The following is a 6023-nucleotide window of genomic DNA, read 5'->3' on the forward strand; positions in this document are numbered from 1 at the left end:
CCTGGGTCCTGGAGGTGAGGACAATCCACTCCCCCACTCCTAACCCTGTTACCTGCTCTGCTAGGCTTTCCTTTTTGGGCAGTGCCACTCCGACTGTTGCCTAGGCTGGAGGGTGTAACTTGAACCACTCTCTAGACTAGGGGCGGGCAAACTTTTTTTTGGCCTCAGGGCCACATCGGGTTTCTGAAATTGTGTGGAGGGCCAGTTAGAGGAGGCTGCGCCTCCCCAAACAGCCAAGTGTGGCCTGGCCCCCATCCAACCCCCGCTTCTCACCCCCTGGGACCCCTGCCCCATCCAGCCCCGCCGTCCCCTGATGGCACCAGAACCCCTGCCCCCGACCACCATCCTGAACTCCCCCGCCCTTTATCCAACCCCCCTGCTCCTTTACCGCACTGCCTGGAGCACCGGTGGCTGGCGGCACTACAGCCGCGCCACCCGGAGCACTAGGAGAGGCAGCCGTGCTGCCCGGCTGGAACCAGCCACGCCACCGCGCCGCACTGGATCAGGCTGCGGCTCTGCGGCTGCGCTGCCTGGCAAGAGCTCCCAGCCTTGCCGCCCGGAGCATTGCACCGGCAGCGCAGTGAGCTGAGGCTGCAGGGGAGGGAAACAGCGAGCCTCCCAGGCTGGGAGCTCAGGCCAGGCAGGAGGGTCCCGCAGGCCAGATGTGGCCCGTGGGCTGTAGTTTGCCCACCTCTGATGTAGACCAATCTCTTCTGGGTAAACTGAGGCAGTGATTATTTGGAAGGTTAGATGCCACTGTTGCCCCTCATCAAAGGGCCATCTTCCTACACCCCATGTGCTGGTAGGGGGCCTGCATTGGACAAAACACCTTACGACACTTGGCTTTTGTTCCTTCAGTTTCTGCCATTCTATCCTCCGACTGGGGGTGCGATGTCTTTTTGCCAGTATCAGTCAGGATGTGAGAGGGAGGATCTCTTAGTCTTGGGTGCAGTTTTGCTGGTAATGGGGGGGGGGGAAGAGTGGGGAGAGCTGTTTTATGGTATGAAAAAGCCACCTTGGGCCTCAGTTGGTTGGGGAAGGGGATTGTTACAGCAGCATAGCTGCCTAAAGACTGCCGGTGGAGGCCTCTGCACCAGGAGGGTTTTACTGGTACAGCCATTCCAATAGAACACTGGTGTAGAACCACAGAAATGCAGGGCCGGAAGGGATGGCAAGAGGTTATGTAGCCCATTCCCCATCCTTCACGCTGAGGCAGGGTGACCTAGATCTGATGGGTGTTTGGGGGCTTTTAAGATTAGATTTCCTCAGTAGACCAGGACAAAGCCCAGACTGAGGGAGAGCCAAGCCCACGAAGGCCTCAAGTGTGTTGGAGTCCTAGATAGAAACATTCCCCTGCATGTTGTTGCTTATCTGTCTCAGGTGCCTGGGTGAGGCTGTTGTAGCATTTAACTGCAGCTTTGTTGCCGCCCTAGATTTGCAGAGGCCGCTGCTTCTTTGCTGGACCAGTGGAGCCACTGGACGATCGAGATGCTAAAGGAGCACTCGAGGACGACAAGGCCATTGCGAAGAAACTAAATGAATTCTTTGCATCCAAGGATGTGAGGGAGATTCCTACGCCTGAGACATTCTTTTTAGGTGACAAATCTGAGGAACTGTCCCAGACTGAGGTGTCAGTAGAGGTGGTTTTGGAACAAATAGATAAACTAAACAGGAATAAGTCACCAGGACCAGATGGGACTCACCCAAGAGCTCTGAAAGAATTCAAATGTGAAATTGCAGAACTACCACCTGTAGTCTATAACCTATTTAAATCAGCTTCTGTACCAAATGACTGGAGGATAGCTAAATTTTTAAAAAGGGCTCCAGAGGTGACCCTGGGAATTACAGGTGGGTAAACCTGACTTCAGTACCAGGCAAACTGGTTGAGACTAAGAACAATCTTGTCAGACAAATAGCTGAACATAATTTGTTGGGGAAGAGTCAATAGGGTTTTTGTAAAGGGAACTCATGCCTCACCAATCTCCTAGAGTTCTTTCAGGGGGTCAACAAGCATGTGGATATGGGGGATCCAGTGGATATAGGGTACTTAGATTTTCAGAAAGCCTTTGCCAAGGTCCTTCACCAAAGGCTCTTAAGCAAAGTAAGGTCCTCTCATGGAGCGGTAACTGGTAAAAGATAGGAAACAGGGTAGGAATAAATAGTCAGTTTTCAGACTGGAGAAAGGTAAATAGTGGTTTCCTTCAGGGGTCTGTATTGGGACCAGTTCTAGTCAACATATTCATAAATTATCTGGAAAAAGGGGTAAACAGTGAGGTGGCAAAATTTATAGATAATAATTTTGAGAACTTTTGTAAGTCCTCAGCAGGCTGCGAAGAGCTACACAAGGATCTCACAAAACTGGATGACTAGGCACCAAAATGGCAAAGTAATGCACATTGGAAAACATAATCCCAACTATACATATCAAATGCTGATGAGGTCCAAATTAGCTGTTGCTACTCAAGGAAGAGATCTGGGCGTCTGTGTGAATAGTTCTCTGAAAACATCCACTCAGTGTGCAGTGGCAGTCAAAAAAGCAAACAATGTTGGGAATCATTAAGAAAGATAGATAAGACACAAAATATCATACTGCCCCTATATAAATCCATGGGACGCCCACATCTTGAATACTGGGTGAAGATGTGGTTGCCCCATAAAAAAAGATAGATTGGAAAAGGTTCAGAAAAGGGCAACAAACATTAGGGGTAAGGAATGGCTTCTGTCTGAGGAGAGATTAATAAAATGGGGGCTTTTCAGCTTGGAAAAGAGACAACTAAGGGGGGAATATGACTGAGGCCTATAAAATCAGGACTGGTGTGGAGAAGGTGAATAAGGAAGTGTTAGTTACTCCTCATTATACAAGAACTAGGGGTCCCCAAAAGAAATTAATAGGTGGCAGGTTTAAAACAAAAGGAAGTATTTCTTCACACAACAAAGGGTCAGTCTGTGGAACTCTTTGCCAGAGGATGTTGTGAAGGCCAGGAGTGTAATAGGGTTCAAGAAGGAACTAACTAGATAAGTTCAAGGAGGATAGATCCATCAATGGCTATTAGCCAGGATGGGTAGAGATGGTGTCCCTGGCCTCTGTTTGCCAGAAGCTGGGAATGGGCAACAGAGGATGGATCACTTGATGATTACCTGTTCTGTTCATTCCCTCTGGGGCACTTGGCATTGGGCACTGTTGGAAGACAGGACATTGGGCTAGATGGGCCTTTGGTCTGACCCAGTATGGCTGTTCTTATGTCTCGGGGGAGGCTCTGGCCATGTGACATGCCATGCCATGCCAGCTGCATGCTTCAGGCAGGAGGGTTTTCGGGAGATTTAACTTGCAGAGCTGTTAACAGTGGCTCGGGTTTCACTCTTTGCTTGGTCGTTTGGACTGTGTTAACACACAAAGTCAAGGAGGGAGAGTAGCATGAAGCACGGCCACCAGGAGAGCTGGAAGTGGATCTAGAAGCTGCTGTAGACACCTCCAGGAACAAAGTGTGGGGGTGGTGATGGGGGAATTCTCTCCTATCCCCAGAAAACTTGGTAGGGTTGTAGGACACCTAATACTTCATAAAAGGAGGCCATAACCTTACTTTGTCTAGAGGGGAAATGGAGTCAGGGCAGATTAAGTGACTTGGTTGATGGTTCCACAGACTGAGTGGCAATGCTGGTCCTAGAATCCAAATCTCTGGGCTCAGCATCCTGTGCCCTATTGCACCAGCCTATTCTGCCTTGCTTGGGAGCAGCCCCCACACTACAGGGGGGCTTGGCTGTAGTTCTGCCTCTAGCTGACCAAGTTACTTTAGTGCCAAATGCTGCCTAATAACTGTCTTCAGCACCAGCCCCCTCGCTTTCCCATTGTACGTAGGATGGTCTCTAGAGGGTAGATGTGCCTCTCCCTTCTAACCTGCACCTTCACACCAGCTATCGCGTGGGTATTGCTTTAGTAGGTAGTGCTATCACATCAGAGTCTGCCTCTGTCCTTGGAGAGCCCCAGCGTAAAGCCTCTGTTGCTGCCTCTATGAAAAGCATCACGCTGAGGTCCTCTAAGCACCCCATGGAGCAACTTGGATGTAAAATGACCACTCATGGAACTGTGTAAAACCCAAAGAGCTGAGGCTTCCCCCTCTGTCTGGTGTTCATCCAACCTGCTGGCACTGATTACTGGACTGGCTTCTTTATTTGTATTGTAGTGCCTAGGAGCAGGTCCCCATTGTGCTAGGGGCTGTACAAACAATGAAAAGACTACCCGTCCTAAAAAGCTTACAATGCACATTTATTTTAATGTGAGTTTATTACACTGGTAAGGTGACAGCCTCTCTCGAAGAACACGCTGTGGGTAATAAGAGGCTGGGGCCTCTGTGTTAGGTTGTTCTCAAGTTTCCCCTCTGACCCCCATGACTTCCTATGCCCTGAGTAAACTTAGAGCAGTCCAATAACCTTGACTGACTTGGCTTGCTACTAAACTAAGAGTCAGGCATGATAGCAGGGGAGCTGTAGTAGAAATGCCATCTTTCAGTGAACTCCCAAAAGCAAGGTCCTGAACCCATCTTGGAAAATCTTATTAAAAATTAGAGCCATTAGCACCCATGACCTTGGCCTTAATTCCAATTCTGTCTAACTCTGCCAGGTTACTGTCCACTGATACACTGCTCTAGCCTGCTCCAGAGATGACTGAAGTGACCCTTGTGGAGCTGATTTAGAGGAAAATTGGATCGTGCAGAAATATTCAGGATGGGGGTTAAATAGTATGGAACTAATTAACCTGTATGCAAATCAGTCTTAGCTGTTCATATACATGAATTAGTTTTGACCTGCAAGTACTATGTGCAGGTCTTTCTGTACATATGAAAATAGCTTACAGTGACTTTATGCTGCTAATAGCAATTTATCTGCTTTAATTATATTTATTTGCCTCTCCTCTGAAGCCTGGGAGGTGGTCAGCATCAGGTGATTCCAATTCATAAATTCCAAGGGCAGAAGGGACAATTGTGATCAGCTAGTCTCACCTACCTTATGATGTAGGCCATAAAACTTCCCCACAATAATTCCTAGAGCAGATCTTGAAGAAAAACAGCTGATCTTGATTTGAAAACTGCCAGCGATGGAGAATCCATCGTGCCTCTTGATAAGTTGCTTCTATAGTTAATTATTCTGTTAAAAACTGACACCTTATTTCCAATCTACATTTATCTAGCTTCAGCTTCCAGCCAGTGGATCATGTTCTTCCTTTCTCTGATAGACTGAGGAACCCATTATTAAATATTTATTAAGTATTGGTGTGTGCTGATGGGTAAGGGGGGGGAGGCAGGGGTATTCCAGCATCCGTTACCCCTTCTTTGTGTCTATAGTAGTTTACACACCTACCCCTGCCTCTTGCCACACAAGTACATATACCGCTTTAACAAAAATCAACCTGCAACTCTCCCTAGATATTAGAAACAGTAAGGCATTGATTCAAACAGAGCCAACGATCCATTGTAATAAGAGCAAAAGCCCAAAGCGGATTGTGTTCGCTGTTTATAATTAAATGTGCACAAAGGGATTAAGGCACCGACTTTATATAACGTTATGCAAGCTCAACCGAACTCCATCATGCTGCACGGTGGCAGCTGAGGATCTGATACCGCTGGAGGAATCAGGGTTGCTAGTTATTCGGTGCTGTGGGTAAAATGTGTGCAGGACAATTTTTTTCCTTAGATTTCTCCACCCCCCTCTGCCTCCCGATACATTCCGCACCCCCAGTGTGAGAATGTCGGGTCTAGGAGTTTAGTGCTGTTAGGCCCATCCCCCTGGGGTATAAGAACGAGACGGGCACATCGCTGCTGTGGTGGACTGACTGTGACCTTGTAGCCCACCTTGACCTTGAAACTGAGCAAGGCCTCACTTCTGAACTCCTCAGTGTGGGTTCTAAGTGTGGTGGATCCCCACAGAGCAATGGCGGCCGGAAGTAGAGGGTACCCCCACAGAGCAATGGCGGCCGGAAGTAGGCGAGACGTTTATCCCCACAGAGCAATGGCGGCCGGAAGTAGGCG

Source organism: Mauremys mutica, chromosome 20 (genome assembly GCF_020497125.1).
Source record: "Mauremys mutica isolate MM-2020 ecotype Southern chromosome 20, ASM2049712v1, whole genome shotgun sequence".
NCBI lineage: Eukaryota > Metazoa > Chordata > Testudines > Geoemydidae > Mauremys > Mauremys mutica.